Raw genomic sequence first — 18,902 nt, 5'->3', positions numbered from 1 at the left:
TTAGTGAAAGAACATCATTAATATGGAGATAGAGAGTGAGGGCAGAAAGTAGAGGTGGTGTGTCAGTATGTGTGTGAGTGTGAGAGCAACAGTGTGAGTGTGTGTGAGAGAGTGTGTGTGTGTGTGAGTGAGTGAGAGAGTGTGTGTGTGTGTTAGAGAGTGTGCAGGAGTGTGTGAGAGTGTGTGTGAGTGTGAGAGTGAGTGTGTGATTATGTGTTTATCTGTGTTTGTGTGAGGGTGAGAGTGTGAATGTGAGTGTATGTGTGAAACTGAGTGCGTAATCTTTTGTAATAATCTTTATTGTCACAAGCAGGCTTACATTAACACTGCAATGAAGTTACTGTGAAAAACCCCTAGTCGCCACATTCCAGCGCCTGTTCAGGCACTGTCATGGGCGAGGCGTTTTCAGAACCCCAAAATGTATCATGGAGTTCAATCAACCTCTCCCTTTAATGGATTTGTTACTTTTCCGAGCACACGGCTTTCCCGAGGTGTGGGATTACAATTATGGACACGTGGGTTTTTAAACACAAAACACTGTTTATTCCATGAACTCAACTTAACATCTTAAATAAACATTGGATCTCTTAACTCCCCTTACTTCAAAGATAACTCAGAAAATATTGTAACAGTAAATAACTCCTTAAAATGTTCCTTCAAACTTCCAAGAGACTTAACACCTTTAAACAAAATCACATCAGGTTAAAGGTTTTACTTTAAATCACCCAAATGATCCAGAGATAGTCTTTCATGGCAGAGATCACAGCAGATCCAGCTCACTACAAAACACAGACACTCACAAGCTCTTTTCAAACTAACTGCAGCTCTCTGGAAACACGGACACACACCAACTGAAACTAAAAAGCTGCAAAATGGCTGAACTGAGCAGAGCTCCACCCACTCTATGACATTATTGTTTTCTTAAAGGTTCATTGTTTAAACATCCATGCCTTAAAGGTACCCTCACAAGACAGGCACACTGAGGGAGAATTCAGAATGTCCAATTCACCTAACAGCACGTCTTTCGGGACTTGTGGGAGGAAACCGGAGCACCCGGAGGAAACCCACGCAGTCATGGGGAGAACGTGCAGACTCCGCACAGACAGGTGACCCAAGCCAGGAATAGAACCTGGGACCTTGGAGCTGTGAAGCAACAGTGTTAACCACTGTCCTACTGTGCTGCCCCATGTGTGAGAGTGTATATGTGAGAGAGAGAGAGAGGGTGAGTGAGTGTGTGTGTGTGTGTGAGAGGGAGAGTTTGTGTGAGAGTGTGTGTGTGTGTGAGAGAGAGAGTGTGTGTGTGAGAGAGAGAGTGTGAGAGAGAGTGTGAGAGAGAGAGAGTGTGAGAGAGAGAGAATGTGTATTGGAGAGAGTGTGTGAGAGAGAGTTTGTGTGAGAGAAAGAGAGAGTGTGAGAGAGAGAGTGTGTGTGTGAGAGAGAGTGTGTGTGAGAGAGAATGAGTGAGAGAGAGAGTGTGTGTGTGAGAGAGAGAGTGTGTGTGATAGAGAGAGTGTGTGTGTGAGAGAGTGTGTGTGAGAGAGAGTGAGTGAGAGAGAGAGTGTGTGTGAGAGAGAGAGTGTGTGTGTGAGAGAGTGTGTGTGTGAGAGAGAGAGTGTGTGTGTGAGAGAGAGAGTGTGTGTGTGAGAGAGAGTGTGTGTGAGAGAGAGTGAGTGAGAGAGAGAGTGTGAGAGAGAGAGAGAGTGAGAGAGAGTGGGTGTAAGCGAGTGTGTGTGAGAGAGACTGTGCTTCGACAGTAGGACCCCAGGGGGGTGTCAGTACTGGTGGGTAAACGGGTGAGGTTCCAGATGGAGAAGGCGGTGACTGATTATGTGGGGGGCAGGTACATGATAGTGACGGGGGTGTTGGAAGGGAGATTAGTCGTGTTGGTCTCTCCCAAACTGGGACAACGGTGACTTTGTGGGGAGGATGTTAGTGGCCATACCAGACCTGGATACTCACTGATTGATAGGGCGGGGGGGGGGGGGGGTTCGTTCTTCTCACTGGACCAGAATCAACTTTGTTTGTGGTAGGTAAGGCGCTACTAGCTGGGGTAAAGAAGGCAGAGTATTCGGCGATTGTGATATCGGACCATGCTGGGTGGATGTGGTCTTGGAGAAGGGCCCAGCTCCGAGGCCGGTGTGGAGGTTGGATGTGGGTTTGTTGGCAGACCCGAATTTCTGCATTAAGGTGGGGAAGGTGATAGAGGATTATGTGGAGTTTTTGTTCAGGGAGAATGTGGATAGGGAGGCGCGGGAGGAGCAGCAGCGGCTGATAGCGGAGATTTTGAGGTTGATGGAAGGTATGCGGAGGATCCAGAGTCAGGGCTATTGGTGAGGAGGAAGGAGGAACAGGCAAAGTGTGATCTTCTGTTCACGGGAGAACGGTTCGGCAGTTCAGGTGAGCGAGGGGGTTGGTTGAGGAGTATGGTGAGAAGGTCAGTCGATGGTCGGCAGGCAGCGACGGGGGAGATCACGCGGATTAGGGATGGAATAGGTGGTGGCGGCGCAGGAGCAGGTGAATAAGGTGGTTGCAGACTTTTACAGGGGTTTGTATAAGTTGGAGCCACCGGAGATGAAGGAGTTTCTGGAACGACTGGAGTGTCCGGAGCTGGGAGAGGAGGAGAGGACGGGATTGGAGGAACCAATAGGGGTGGAGGGAGTGCAGGTAGCAATAGAGAAGATGCAGTCGGGTATGACACTGGGGCTGGATGGGTTCCCAGTGGAGTTTTACAAGTTTAAGGATACGTTGGCATCGCTGATGGTGGAAATGTTTGAAGATGCGATAGTAAAAGGGAGGATTGCTGGAGACAATGAGGCAGGCATTCTATCCACACTCCACCGGGACCTGCTCCTTCTTAAGTAAGAAGTTTTACAACACCAGGTTAAAGTCCAACAGGTTTGTTTCAAATCACTAGCTTTCGGAGCACTGCTCCTTCCTCAGGTGCTCCTTCGTCACCTGCACTTTGAAACAAACCTGTTGGACCTTAACCTGGTGTTGTAAGACTTCTTACTTAAGTACGAGAAGGTTCCGGTGGAGGGCGGGTCACACAAGCCCATTTCTCTACTGAACACGGACGCTAAGACATTGTCGAAGTTGTTGGCGGAGAGTGCCATCTGAAGTTGGTGGGTGAGGATCAGACAGGGTTCGTCAAGGGCAGGCAGCTGTCGTCAAACATGGGGTAGCTGCTGAACATGGTGCTTTCTCCGGCACAGGGAAGAGAGTTAAAGGTGGTGGCGGCATTAGATGTGGAGAAGGCGTTTGACAGAGTGGAGGGGAGTTACTTGTTTGCGGTGCTGGAGAAGTTTGGGATTGGGCCTAAATTTGTGGCATGGGTAAAATTGTTGTCCAAGGATCCGACAGCATGACTTCCGATGGCGGCCACGGAGGAGTAGGTCGCACGTTTGGTAGCTCCCACTTGTGACGGAATTTTTGGACCTTTTCTCCTGTTTTTTGGGGAATTTCACTGGATAAATCGGTGGAGTGTGAGACAGTGAGGAGCAATCCCCCACCAGTGTATGGAGAGCTGGACTAGAATTGGCTGTGTAAGGAGACATAGTCAAGCAAGGAAGACGCGGGTAGAGCCGGCAGAGCAGGAAAGCATGGCAGAGACGCAGGACCCTGGGGAGGTGACACAGCGGTCGACGGTACAGCTGGTGAAGTTCTTTGAGGAGTGCTTCACCAAACTAAAGAAAGACACACTGGACCTGATTAAGGCATCGATTGATCGGGTGGAGCAGGGTCTAGAAACGCTTCAAAGGGTGATTCAGGAGGTGGAGAAAAAGGTGTCCGAGCACAAGGAATATATAACTGTGCTGGAGGCCGAGGCGGGGATGATGAAGGACCACCAGAAAAGATTACAGGAGAAGCTGGAAGACTTGGAGAATAGGTCCAGGAGACAGAACCTGAGGATCGTCGGCCTCCCAGACGGCAGTGAGGGATCGGACGCGAGGGCATATGTGGCAAGTATGCTGGAAACGTTGATGGGTGATGGGGCGTTTACTTGACCCCTGGAAATGGACAGAGCGCTTGCGAGGAAGCCGCGAGCGAATGAACCGCTGAGGGCGATGGTGGTGCGAATGCACCGATTCCTGGACAAGGAACAGATTTTGCGGTGGGCCAAGCAGGTACGGAGCTGCAAGTGGGAAAACTGTGAGTTGCGCATCTGCCAGGACTTGGGCGCGGGTGGAGGGGTGTGTCTCCTCATCAACTCCTCCTACTGCTCCCCAGACCTGGAATACCTGACCGTGAAGTGCCGCCCATATTATCTTCCACGTGAGTTCACTTCAGCCATTATCACAGCGGTCTACATCCCACCCCAGGCAGTAGTGAGGGAGGCGCTGGATGAACTATACACAGTAATAAACAACTACGAAACAGAACACCTGGAGGCCTTGCTCATCATGGCCGGAGACTTCAACAAGGCCAACCTCAAGAGTGTACTGCCAAAATTCCACCAGCACATCTCCTGTCCCACCAGGGGCAACAACACTCTTGACCACTGCTACTCAAAAATCAAGGGCACCTACCGTTCCATCCCCGACCACACTTTGGGAAATCAGACCATAAGGCGGTGCTCCTTCTCCCGGCATACAAGCAGAAACTCAAGCGGGAGAATCCAGCTAAGAAGGTTGTGCAGTGCTGGTCCGAGGAGACAGAAGAGCTCTTATGTAACTTCTTAGAGACAGTGGACTGGTCCATATTTAAGAACTCAGCGACCAACTTAAATGAGTATGCCACCACCGTCACAGACTTCACCAGCAAATGTGTGGACGACTGCGTGCCAAAGAAAGCAGTACGTACGTTCCCCGACCGTAAACCATGGCTCAATCGCAAGATTGACTCCCTACTGAAGGACAGATCTGAGGCGTTCAAGGCAGACGATCCTGACCTATACAAGAAATCCAAGTACGACCTCCGCAAAGCCATCCGGAATGCCAAGAGAGAATATCAAACCAAGCTGGAGTCACAGACAGACTCTCGGTGGTTGTGGCAAGGACTAAACAACATAACGGGCTACAAAGCGAAGCCGAACAGTATCTCTGGCAGCAGCGCACCCCTCCCCGATGAACTCAATGCATTCTCTGCTCGGTTCGAGCAGGTAACCAACAATCCGCTGTCGAGTGCCCCAGCAGCCCATAATTCACCCATACCCACCATCACAGCTTCCGAAGTCAGATTGGCCTTCCTGAAAGTGAACCCTCGGAAGGCGACGTGCCCGGACGGGATCCCTGGTCGTGCACTCAGAGACTGCGCGGACCAGCTGGCAGAGGTATTCGTGGACATCTTTAACCTGTCCCTACTCCACTCCGAGGTCCCCACCTGCTTCAAGAAGACCACCATCATACCGGTACCAAAGAAGAACCAGGCAACGTGCCTCAATGACTACTGTCCAGTGGCCCTGACTTCAGTCGTAATGAAGTGCTTCGAGAGGTTGATCATGAAGTGCATCACCTCCATACTCCCAGAACGCCTTGATCCACTGCAATTCGCATACTGGTCCACATCAGACGCCATTTCCCTGCCCTACACTCATCCCTAGAGCATCTTGAAATCAAGGACTCCTATTTATTGACTACAGCTCCGCCTTCAACACCATAGTCCTAGCCAAGCTCATATCAAAGCTCCAAAACCTAGGACTTGGCTCCCCACTCAGCAACTGGATCCTCGACTTTCTAACCCACAGACCACAATCAGTAAGAATGAACAACAACACCTCCTCCACAATAGTCCTCAACACCGGGGCCCCGCAAGGCTGCGTACTTAGCCCCCTACTCTACTCCCTGTACACACACGACTGCGTGGCAAAACCTGGTTCCAACTCCATCTACAAGTTTGCTGACGATACGACCATAGTGGGCCGGATCTCGAATAACGACGAGTCAGAATACAGGCGGGAGATAGCGAACCTAGTGGAATGGTGTAGCGGCAACAATCTCTCCCTCAATGCCAGCAAAACTAAAGAGCTGGTCATTGACTTCAGGAAGCAAAGTACTGTACACACCCCTGTCAGTATCAACGGGGGCCGAGGTGGAGATGGTTAGCAGTTTCAAATTCCTAGGGGTGCACATCTCCAAAAATCTGTCCTGGTCCACCCACGTCGACGCTACCACCAAGAAAGCACAACAGCGCCTATACTTCCTCAGGAAACTAAGGAAATTCGGCATGTTCACATTAACCCTTACCAACTTTTACAGATGCACCATAGAAAGCATCCTATCGGGCTGCATCACAGCCTGGTATGGCAACTGCTCGGCCTAGGACCGCAAGAAACTTCAGAGAGTCGTAAACACCGCCCAGTCCATCACACGAACCTGCCTCCCATCCATTGACTCCATCTACACCTCCCGCTGCCTGGGGAAAGCGGGCAGCATAATCAAAGATCCCTCCCACCCGGCTTACTCACTCTTCCAACTTCTTCCATCGGGCAGGAGATACAGAAGTCCGAGAACACGCACGAACAGACTCAAAAACAGCTTCTTCCCCACTGTCACCAGACTCCTAAATGACCCTCTTATGGACTGACCTCATTAACACGACACCCTGTATGCTTCATCCGATGCCAGTGCTTATGTGGTTACATTGTATATGTCGTGTTGCCCTATTATGTATTTTCTTTTAGTCTCTTTCTTCCCATGTATTTAATGATCTGTTGAGCTGCTCGCAGAAAAATACTTTTCACTGTACCTCGGTACACGTGACAATAAACAAATCCAATCCAATCCAATCTGGCCAAAAGGCAATACGGATTCAATAGGGCAAAATCAGCCCTCTTCAAGAAGGGGGTGAAGTTCAGGATGCTGTATCCAGCACGTCTTTGGGTTACGTTTGAGGACCAGGAACTTTACTTTGAGTCACCAGACGCAGTAACGAATTTTATCAAGGACAAAAGACTAGCTGGGGACTAAAGACACTGAACCTTGGGGAGGGCATTGCGGTGGCGATTTGGTGAAAATCACTTTTGTGCTGTTTTGAATATACAGTGCTCTATATAACAAGGGGTTATTTCTGTTTCTAAAGTTAACCTTGTTCTATTGGGAGCTGGGTGGTGGGATTTCTTCTACTGTTTGTTTACTCGGAACTATGTTAATTTGAATATGTATGTACAAGCGGGGTGGGGGGTGGGAAAGAGGGAGAACAATGGGGAGATAGGATGTCTGGCACCATGGGCGGGAGCTACTAGGTTAGCTAGGGTAGCTAACTCACGGAAGCACAGTGGGGGGTGAGCATGTGATAAGTTTGATATGGGGGGTTGGGTGTTTGGTGCTGTTACTAAGGGGAGGGAGGGGTTGGGGAGATGCTCTGCTGACAGGGGCGGAACTGTTACTAGGGGACAAGTGGTAGATCGAGGACGACGGAGGCCCGAGGGCGGGCTCGAGGAGGCAAGGGACGCGAGCTGGAGGCTGGCCTAAGAAGGGTAATGGCTAGTCGGTGGGGGACAGGGGGGGGCAGGAACCCCCCCATGACTAGGCTGATTACTTGGAACGTCAGAGAGCTAAATGGGCTGGTTAAGAGGGCTCGCGAGTCCGCGCATCTGAGAGGATTGAAGGCGGACATGGCAATGTTCCAAGAGACACACCTAAAGGTTATAAATCAGACTAGATTGAGGAAGGGGTGGGTTGGCCAGGTATTCCATTCAGGGCTGGACTCTAAGACCAGGGGGGTTGCAATCCTGATTAACAAACGAGTGGCATTTGAGGCAGGGAGAATCATGCGAGGTATGGGGGACAGGTACATAATGGTGAGTGGGAAGCTGAAGGGGATGCGGGTGGTACTTGTGAATGTATATGCTCTGAACTGGGAAGATGCGGAATTTATGAGGCGGGTGTTGGGGAAGATCCCAGACCTAGAGTCGCATAATTTGATCATGGGAGGACATTTCAACGCAGTCATCGGTCCAGGATTGGACCGGTCAAAATCTAGGACAGGGAGGGTACCAGCCGGGGCAAAGGAAGCAAAGGGGTTTATGGAGCAGATGGGGGGAGCAGACCCATGGAGGTTTGGACGGCCAAGAGCGAAGGAGTTTTCTTTTCTCTCCCATGTCCACAAGGTATATTCTCGGATCGACTTTTTAAAATCCTGAGCAGGGCTATGCTGCCGGGGGTGGTGGATACCGAGTACTCGGCAATCGCGGTGTCGGATCATGCCCCACATTGGGTGGATTTACGGGTTAGCATGGAGAGAGGACAGCGCCCGTTATGGAGGCTGGATGTGGAACTATTAGCAGATGAAGCGGTCTGTGGGCGGGTGAGCAAGTCCATCCAGAATTATCTGGAAATAAATGACAGTGGGGAAGTCTCAGCAGCAACGGTTTGGGAAGCTCTGAAGGCAGTGGTTAGAAGGGAATTAATCTCGATACGGGTCCATAGAGAAAAGGTGGAACGAGCAGAGAGGGATAGATTGGGGAGATACTCCAGGTGGATTGGAAATACTGAAGGAGCGGCGGAGGTTACAGGTGGAGTTTGGGCTGTTGTCTCCAGGGATGACGGTGGAACAGCTGAGGAAGGCAAGGGGAGCGGTGTATGAGTATGGGGAAAAGGCTAGCAGAATGTTAGCGCACCAGCTTAGGAAAAGGGAGGCAGCCAGGGAAATGGGGAGAGGAAAGGACAGAGGTGGGAACGCGGTCCTGGACCCAGTGGGGGTGAATGAGGTGTTCAAGGACTTTTACAGTAAATTATACGAGTTGGAACCCCCTGTTAGGGTTGAGGGGATGCGGCAGTTCTTGGGGCAGTTGAGGTTCCCGAGGGTGGATAAGGATCTGGTGGAGGGGCTGGGAGCCCCAATTGAAATTGAGGAAATAATGGAGGGGCTGGAGGGCATGCAGTCGGGCAAGGCCCGGGGGCCGGACGGCTACCCAGTGGAATTCTACAAGAAGCTTTCGGAGATATTGGGCCCACTGCTGGTGAGGACATTTAATGAGGCAAGGGAGAGGGGAGTCCTCTCTCCAACAATGTCGCAGGCCTCGATTTCACTGATCCTGAAACGGGAGAAGGATCTGGAGCAATGCGGGCCATACAGGCCGATTTCTCTATTGAATGTGGACGCCAAACCGCTGGCTAAGATACTGGCCACACGGATAGAGGACTGTGTCCCGGGGGTGAGAGCGGAAGACCAGACGGGGTTTGTAAAGGGCAGGCAACTCACGGCCAATGTTAAAGGCTCTTAAACGTTATTATGATGCCCTCAGAGGGGGGGAGAGATGGAGGTGGTGGTTGTGATGGATGCGGAGAAGGCCTTTGATCGGGTGGAGTGGGATTACTTGTGGGAGGTGTTAGGAAGGCTCGGGTTTGGGCAGGGCTTCATTATTGGGTGCGGTTGCTGTATCCGGCACCAGTAGCAAGTGTGCGCAAGAATCGGCTGATGTCGGACTATTTTAAACTGCACCGAGGGACAAGGCAAGGGTGCCCCCTCTCCCTGTTGCTGTTTGCTCTGGCCATAGAGTCATTGGCCATGGCGTTAAGAGCCTCTAGGAACTGGAAAAGGCTGGTTCGGGGGGGTTGGAACACTATGTCTCGCTCTACGCGGATGACCTGCTCCTGTACATTTCAGACCCATTAGGGGGGGGGGGGATGGAGGAAATTATGGATTTATAGGGAATTTGGCAGGTTTTCGGGGTATAAATTGAACATGGGGAAAAGTGAGATGTTCGCGATCCAGGCAAGAGGACAGGAGAAGAGACTGGAAGTACTGCCATTTAGAATGGTAGGAAGGAGCTTTCGATATCTGAGAATCCAGGTGGCTCGGGAATGGGAGGCACTGCACAAGTTAACCCAGCACGTAGAACAAATGAAAGAGGACTTTAAGAGATGGGACATGCTCCCGCTGTCACTGGCGGGGAGGGTACAGACCGTGAAAATGACGGTCCTCCCCAGATTCCTGGTTGTCTTTCAGTGCCTCCCCATCTTCATCCCGAGGGCCTTTTTCAAGCGGGTGAATAAGGTGATTTGGGGCTTTGTGTGGGCGAGTAAAACCCTGCGAGTGAAGAAAGTGTTGTTGGAGCGCAGTCCGGGGGAGGGTGGGTTGGCGCTGCCGAACATTTGTAACCACTACTGGGTGGCTAATATAGCCATGATCAGGAAGTGAGTAGTGGGAGGGAGGGGGCGTGGGAGCGAGCAGAGGTGACATTATGTAAGAACACAAGTTTGGGGGCACTGATAATGGCTCCTCTTCCGTTCTCGCCGGCCCAATACTCCACAAGTGGCGGCTCTGAGAATCTGGGGGCAGTGGAGGAAACATAGGAGAGCGGTTTGGGCCCCGATATTCAACAACCATCGGTTTGTACTGGGTAGACTGGATGGTGAGTTCCGAGGATGGCAGAGAGCAGGAATTGTGAAGATTGTAGATCTATTCATAGATGGGAGCTTCCCTAGCTTGAAGGCTTTCGAGGAGAAATTTGAACTGCCAGTAGGGGATTTCCTGAGAAGGCAGGTTCCGGCCTTCCCGCTGCTGCCGCCACGGGGGATACAGGACAGGGTAGTTTCCAGAACATGGGGGGGGGAGAGGGGAATGTATCAGATATCTGAAAAGAACTTATGGAGTCGGAGGAAACTCCGATAGAGGAACTAAAGGGCAAGTGGGAAGATGAGCTGGGGGGGGGGGGGGGGGGGAGAGAGATCGCGGCGGGTCTGTGGGCAGATGCCTTAAGCTGGGTTAATACATCCTCATCATGTGCCAAGCTTAGCCTGATACAATTCAAGGTAGACCACTGGGCACACATGACGGTGGCCTGGAAGAGCAAGTTCTTTGGGGTAGAGGACAGGTGTGCGAGGTGCGCGGGAAGCCCAGCAAATCATGTCCACATGTTTTGGGCATGCCCGAAGCTTAGAGGGTGTTGGCAGGGCTTTGCTAATGCAATGTCCACGGTACTCAAAACACGGGTGGTGCCGAATCCAGAGCTGGCGATCTTTGGAGTGTCGGAAGAGCCGGAAGTCCAGGGGGCGAAAGAGGCTGACGTTTTGGCCTTTGCCTCCCTGGTAGCCCGGAGACGGATCTTGTTAATGTGGAGGGACTAGAAGCCCCCAGAATTAGAGACCTGGGTTAGTGACATGGCTGGGTTTCTCAGTCTCGAGAAAATAAAGTTCGCCCTAAGAGGGTCAATGGTAGGGTTCTCCCGGAGGTGGCAGCCTTTCGTCGACTTCGGAGAAAATTAAAAATGTCAGTGGATGCAGAAATCTAGAGGGGGTGGGGGGTTATGCTATTGTTTCATTGTTGGGAGTGTGAAGCATGGGATAGGGATGGAAATGTTTTATGTATCATGCTTATGTTGCTGTTATTATTATTATAAAAACTACAGATACCCTAATAAAATGTTTTTTAAAAAAAGAATCCAACAGCATGTGTGCGGAACAATGACACAAATTCAGCGTACTTCACGCTACTTCGGGGAGTGAGGCAGGGATGCCCCTTGTCCCCCCTTCTCCGCACTTGTGATTGAACTCTTGGCGATTCCACTGAGGGATTCGGGCTCATGGAGGTGGGTGGAGAATAGGGTGTCTCTATCTGTACGCAGATGATCTGCTGCTGTACATTTCGGACCCAGGCTCATTGGAGAGAGACATAATGGAGTTTCTAGGGAAATTTGGGGCATTTTTGGGGTATAAATTGAATTTAGGCTGAGCATTTTGTGGCGTCTTCTCCAGGTGCAGGGGTGGGAGTGGAAGGATTGCCATTTAGGGTAGTGACAACTCACTTCAGGTACTTGGGGGTGCAGGTAGCAGGGGACTGGGCACGAGTCCGTAAACTTAATTTCACAAACCTGGGGAGAAATTCTCCCCCAACGGCGCGATGTCCGCCGACTGGCGCCCAAAACGGCGCCAATCAGACGGGCATCGCGCCGCCCCAAAGGTGCGGAATGCTCCGCATCTTTGGCGGCCGAGCCCCAACATTGAGGGGCTAGGCCGACGCCGGAGGGATTTCCGCCCTGCCAGCTGGCGGAAATGGCGTTTGTTGCCCCGCCAGCTGGCGCGGAAATGACATTCGGGGCGGCGCATGCGCGGGAGCGTCAGCGGCCGCTGACAGTTTCCCGCGCATGCGCAGTGGAGGGAGTCTCTTCTGCCTCCGCCATGGTGGAGACCGTGGCGGAGGCGGAAGGGAAAGAGTGCCCCCACGGCACAGGCCCGCCTGTGGATTGGTGGGCCCCGATCGCGGGCCAGGCCACCGTGGGGGCACCCCCCCGGGGTCAGATCGCCCCGCGCCCCCCCAGGACCCCGGAGCCCGCCCACGCCGCCTTGTCCTGCCGGTAAATACCTACTTTAATTTATGCCGGCGGGACAAGCAATTTCTGGGCGGGACTTCGGCCCATCCGGGCCGGAGAATTGAGCGGGGGGTCCCGCCAACCTGCGCGGCCTGATTCCCGCCCCCGCCCAATCTCCGGTACCGGAGACTTCGGCGGGGGCGGGGGTGGGATTCACGGCGGCCAACGGCCATTCTCCGACCCGGCGGGGGGTCGGAGAATGACGCCCAAGGTGGGGAAGGTGACGGGGGATTTGGGAAGGTGGGATCGTCTCCCCTTTTTGTTGCTGGAAGGCCGGGTGCAGACAGTCAAAATGAACATTTTGCTCCGGTTTCTGTTTCAGTGTCTGATGGTCTTTTTGCCAAAGTTTGCGAGGGGTGGATAGGCTGGTCTCTTGTTTGTATGGGCAGGGAAGGTGGTGAGGATAAGGAAGGCGGTGCTCCAAAAAGGGCCTGGCAGCCGGGGGAACTTGGCCCTTCCGACCTTGTTGCACTGTTACTGGGCAGCGAATGCGGAGAAGGTGCGGGGCTGGAGTAAGGAGATGGAGGCTCTGTTTGTGCGGATGAAGGCGGGTTCTTGTGAAGAGCCTGGGTTGCGGGCATTGCCAAAGGCACCGCTACCATTCACCCCGGGTAGGGATCGGGTAATCCTGTGGTGGTAGCCACCCTGAAGATTTGGGGGCAATTTCGGCAGCATTTCAAGTTGAGGGTAGGGTCGAGGGTGATGCCGAGAAGAGGGAATCCCGGGTTCGAGCCAGGGAGGATAGATGCAAGGTTCCGGGGATGGGAGGAGAAAGGAGTAAAAGAGATGAAGGATCTGTTTCTGGAGGAGAGAAGGTCAGCTTCTCCCCCCCCCCCCCCCCCCCCCCCCCGTGTCTTGGCGTGGCAGGGGACTTGGAGTTCCTGTATTTGGAGAAGGTGAAATTAGCTCTGAGGGTGACAGGTGAGGAGTTCCACCAGAGATGGGGCTTGTTTGTTCTACATTTTGGAGACCTGGTTACTGTTGAGGGGTGTGGCGTGGGGGTGGGTTGTGTATTGTTTGAAAATATTAAAATGTTGAATAAAAATATTTTTCGAAAAAAATGTGTGTAAGAGAGAGAGTGCATGAGAGAGAGAGAGAGAGTGTGTATGAGAGAGAGAGAGAGAGAGTGTGTATGAGAGAGAGAGAGAGTGTGTGTATGAGAGAGAGTGTGTATGAGAGAGAGAGAGAGAGTGTGTATGAGAGAGAGAGAGAGAGAGTGTGTATGAGAGAGAGAGAGAGTGTGTGTATGAGAGAGAGTGTGTATGAGAGAGAGAGAGAGAGTGTGTATGAGAGAGAGAGAGAGAGAGTGTGTATGAGAGAGAGAGAGAGTGTGTGTATGAGAGAGAGAGAGAGTGTGTGTATGAGAGAGAGTGTGTATGAGAGTGGGGGGGGGGGGGATTCTCCATTGCCCGACGCCGATATCGTAATCTGCAATTGGGCGGAGAATTGACTCTGCGCCAAATCGGGGGTGGGTCCGGTTTGCCGGCCGTTGTCAATTCTCCACCCCCTCCAAAATGGCGACATCGCGTTGCGTGCCGTTGGAGCGGCGTTGGCGCATCATTGGAAAATCCTCCCCCGATGCTCCGCCCTGATGGGCCGAGTTCCCGACCGCGCGGGGGAACGTGTGGTCTCAGCGGTCAGGACCCCGGCGTGTCGGCCGCACACTGCATCCAGCGCTGCCACAGTCGGCCGTGAGCCGCACTGCTGGCCGGGGGGGGGGGGGGGTGGCCAGGAGGACAGTATTTGGCAGGTGGGGTCCGTGCACGGCTGGCACCAGGTTGTACGGCGCGACCACTGCAGGTCATCGGCGTGCACAGACATGGCCATTCTCCGGCCATTTTTGCCGTGGGAGCTGGAGGTTTTACCCGGCGCGGCTGCTAGCCCCTCACCGGTCCCAGGATCGGTGAGGGTTCGGTGCAGATTTTGCCTCGTAAAACGTCACAGTTCCCACACCGGCGTCGGCACTTAGCCGCAAAATCAGAGAATCCAGCCCAGTATGTGTGAGAGAGAGAGAGAGCGAGAGAACCAGCGAGTTGATGAAATGAACAATAGTCTTCTTGTAAAGATGAACTAATTTATTGAGTAATATAAGTAATATTTGAGAGTCTTTTATACTTAATACTCAACTAGTAAAAGAAATAAAATACAGTAAAGATAACTAACTAAACAATGTAATAATGAAATAACTTCTCTCTCTCTAGCTATTCCATGTCTTGTCTGTTCACTCTCCTGAAGCACACTCTCAGAAAGAGCGGGAAAGTCTTTCTTATACCATCTGATAGTGAGACATCTAGTGTTGAATTGGCTGTACTAGTTTTACATACATTGATCATGTATATTGACACAGATCACTACACATTCACGTGCTATATACACAAAGAAGTTCCCTGATTGGGCCACTGATCCCCCAAAGTCAGAGGAGCCCCCTAGACTCAAGAGTCTCTTTCTTTGTCTCTGCGCTGGGTCCGGATCCTCAACTTCGGCCTCTGATGGAGAGGGGGTATAACGGCTAGGCACCTATCTTTCCTGATGAGAGCACCTGAGGGGTGGTTTGCCCTCTTCCTCCGGCGTCATCCATGGTGTCCATATCAGAGTCCGATGTCCACACCTGTGGTGTGTGAATAGTTTGTTGGGGAGGACTCTCCACGGTCCTCGGTATGCTGTTCGGAGTCCGGGGGAGGAAACGAATCCAAGGCCCGCACCAGATCCAGGTGCTTTTTTACTACGCGTTCTCCTACACATCTCATACGACAGGTCCTGTCCTGGCCTTGGACTGTTCCTGCTACCCATGTGGGCCATTCGCATAATTTCTGACCCATACATTTCCACCCGTGTTGAACTGCCTTTCTCGGCGAGTGTTGTCATGGCCTCTGCATTGGGCCTCTTGGTGTTTTTCTACTCTTCCGCCTAAATTTGGGAATAATAGACTCAGCCAGGTTCGGAGCCGTCTGCCCATGAATAGCTCCACTGGTGTATTCCCGTTGTGGCGTGTGGGGTTGTCTTATAGTCGAATAGCCAGCGCGATGCTGCGGACTGCTTTTTCAACCCCACTTTTAGGGTCTGGACGGCTCTCTCCGCCAACCCATTTGATGCCGGGTGGTATGGTGCATCCTTATGTGCCAAATTCCATTTGACTTATGAATTTAGTGAACTCCTGGCTGGTGAAAACTGATCCGTTGTCTGACACCTCCAGGATACCATGTGTTGCAAACGAGGTTCAAAATTTTGCGATGGTTGCTGTTGTATTTGCCGAGTTCATTTTGTAGACATCCAGCCATTTGGAATGGGCGTCTACCATCACTAAAAACATTGAACCCCTAAACGGGCCTGCAAAATCGACATGAAGTCGCGGGGCTGCCGGTGGCACCTTCTGCTCTTGTTGGCATTCTTGGCACCGACCGACCAATGCCGCTATAGCTCCTGGCCAGCATCTTCATTTTTGAGACTCCAGGGTGCCCATGATGTAGTTCGGCCAGTATGGCTCGATGGCCCTGACTTGGAACTATTACCCGAGCCCCCCATAGCAGTATCCCGTCTTCCACGGTGATCTGCTCTCTTCTGCTCCAGTAGGGGTGGAATTCCACCTGGACCGGTCTTTCCATCTCCCCCGTTAGCACCATGTGTTTTACTTTTGCTAAAACTGAGTCCCTTTGTGTCCACAAACGAATGTTTTGTGTGGCCACTGGAAGGGTGTCCAGGAAATCCGTTTCTTCTATTCTGGGTACCAATGGCGGGGTGTCCGATAATGGCAGCCTGCTTAGTGCGTCGCCGTTTGTCATCCTGGTTCCCAGTGATGCTCCAGTTGATATTGGTACTCTGCCAGTAGTAGGGCCTAGTGTTGGATCCGGGTCAAAGCTATTGGTGGCCCCGTTTTGTCTTCTTTCAGCAGGCCCAGCAACGGCTTGTGGGCTATGATTATTGTGAATTTCATACAAGTGCTGGTGAAATTTCTTCACCGCGAAGATCACAGCCAGTCTTTCTTTTTCAATTTGGGCGTACTTTCGCTCTGCTGTTGCTAAAGTCCTGTCCGTTGGTACCGTTCCTGTCCGTTTTGCCCTCTGTGCCATAACTGCACCAATGCCATATGGAGACGCGTCGCAAGTGAGCACCAACTCTTTCCTGGGGTCACAGAGTTGTTGTTTGATCTTCTTGAAAGCCCTGTCTTGGCGGGCAGACCATCCCAGGCTTGCCCCTTTTTTGTAATTGGTGGGGGTCCAGGGTGGAAGCCCTGTTCTGTATGAACTGTCCGTAGTACATCACCAGTCCGAAAAAAGATCTTAACTCCTGGATTGTGGTGGGGGCCGGGGCATCGCCCTCACCTGATCCTCCAAAGGGTGTAGCCCTGACTTGTCAACCTTGTACCCCAGATAGGTTACTTGAGGTGTTAGAAAAACACATTTCTCCCTCTTTAGGTGCATGCCTGCTGCTGGAAACCTCCTAAAGACTTCCTCTAGGTTTTACAGGTGTTTTGCAAATTCTCCATTGTGCACTGGAATATCGCACAGGCTTATGATACCTCGAAGGATAATCCTGTGTACTGAAAAGGCCCTTCAGTGTGTTGATCGTTGAGAATTTTTGTGACTCTTCCTACAGCTTCAGCTGTAGATTTGCTAAGCTCATATCGTTATGGGCCAGGGTTTAGAGAACCCCAAAGTGTATCATGGAGTTCACCTGACCCACAACTTTTACTATATTGTGCTCTGGGTGCACACGGCCCACTCTACAGGTGTGGTACACCAGAAATGGAAAAGTATTTTTGAAAGCAAAACAATGTTTATTCTATGAACTCAAGTTAACCTTTTTAAAACATACAATGAACATCTTAGCAACCATTAATTCAAATCCAAAGAATACGACACTAAGTAATCCTTAAGCTGTCCTTTTAACATCCATAAGACTTAAAAAAAAGAACTTTTACCAGAAGCACATCAGGTTAAAGTCATTACTGTTATTAGTTTTAAATCACCAGGATCGATTTACAGACTTTAGATTACAGAGAGAGATTCATACACCTTCTGGCTGTGACTGCAGCTATCCAGCTCTGAAAACAAAACTAAAACACACCCTGCAGCAAACAGCCTAAAACGAAAGTAAAAAGCTGACAGAAAGCCCAGCTCCACCCACTCTCTGACATCACTGCAGTAATAAACACCCATTCCTTAAAGGTACTCTCACTACAGATATTTATATACACACCCGTTTATAAACACCCATTTCTTAAAGGTACTCTCACATGACAATATCCAGCTTTGAAAATAAGAGTCCTTCAGCAAGCTCTGCATACAAATCCTCAATCCGGGGAATTGGATATTTGTCCAGTTGTGAGTAGCGATTAATTGTTTGTTTGAAGTCTCCACAAAGACAGACCGAGCCGTGCGTCTTAAGGATAGGCACCATGGGTATTGCCCTTTCTGCAAACTGGACCGGTTTTATTATTCCTTCCCGCTCCAATCTCTTGATTTCAGTATTGACTTTCTCCCTTAATACGAAGGGTATCGGTCAGGCTTTGTAGAATTTTGGGACTGCCTCTGGATCTACGTGTAATGTCACCTTTGCTCCTTTTATTGTTCCGAGCCCTTCTTGGAAAACCTCTGTGTATCTGCACGGGAATTCGCTTCGGCGACCATTTTCCTGCTGCAAAATGTTTACCCAATCCAGCTGGATCTCTTTTAGCCAGTTTCGTCCCAATGAGCTCGGCCCCAAACCTTCCACTACGATTAAAGGCAGCCTAACCAGTTGCTCTGCATAAGCCACAGGTACATGTGTTGTGTCCAACATTCTCCAAGTTCCTGGTTAGGGATAAGGGTTGGAGTCCAGTGTGAATTTTATTCAATACTGTTTCCCCTATCACAGATACAGCTGCTCAGTGTCGACCTCCATTAATGTTGGACGTCCGTTCACCCCTGTGGTTAATTTAATGGGTTTTGATTTAACCATCATTACACAAATTAGTTGTTCCTCAGAGGTAGGTGGGGCTTCCAGGGTGTGCATTCTCCTGTACCCCAGCTTACGTGTCCTTCTCTGAAATGTTGATTTTGCACTTCTATTTCTTCTCTCTGGCAACAACTACAATATCATGCTGGGTGGAGGTCTGCAGGGGCTGCTCTCTGTCTGGTCCTAATTGTCCCGTGCTTGGGAGCGGTTCTGCGAGTGGGCCTGGGTTCCTTAGTATCCATGTCATTCCTGAGGCTGGCTATGTGGTTGGCTATCCCCCAGTGGTAGCCCCTTAACTCAGTTGCACTGGTGTGGGTGTCTACTTCCATCAGAGTACCCTGTAACTCACGTGTTACGCTCGCTGTTTTTTCAAAAGACAAAGACAGCAGCAATGCTTGTTTGAAATCTAACTGCTAACAGATGTTTTTGTACTGCTAAATTATTTATTCCACACACCAACCAGTCTCAGAGCATTTCATTTAGTGTCAGGCCAAATTCGCAAGCCTCTGCTAATTGTGTTAAAAAGTTAGTGACTGACACCCCTGTGTCTCACAATGCTGAGTAAAACTGGTATCTTCGCACGATCAGAGGTGGCTTAGGGTCATAGTACTCTTTTACTAAGTCCGCCAATTCCTGGAAAGCTATCGTGTCCGGTGCCTCCGGAAAAGTGAGACTGCGCATGATGGCAAAAGCTGTCGGCCCACACACGGTCAGCAGA

At 51.1% G+C, this 18,902-nt stretch overlaps 1 protein-coding gene across 2 annotated transcripts in view; it reads right to left on the bottom strand.

The window, feature by feature from the left end:
- Positions 1 to 18,902, bottom strand: part of LOC140392892 (epithelial sodium channel subunit alpha-like) — a 145,936-nt gene that overhangs the window by 23,683 nt on the left and 103,351 nt on the right. The window lies entirely within an intron of this gene.

The sequence above is a fragment of the Scyliorhinus torazame genome, chromosome 16 (genome assembly GCF_047496885.1).
Source record: "Scyliorhinus torazame isolate Kashiwa2021f chromosome 16, sScyTor2.1, whole genome shotgun sequence".
In the NCBI taxonomy this organism is placed as follows: domain Eukaryota; kingdom Metazoa; phylum Chordata; class Chondrichthyes; order Carcharhiniformes; family Scyliorhinidae; genus Scyliorhinus; species Scyliorhinus torazame.
The sequence above is the reverse complement of the archived record's forward strand: the minus strand, read 5'-3'. Positions and strand labels throughout refer to the sequence as shown.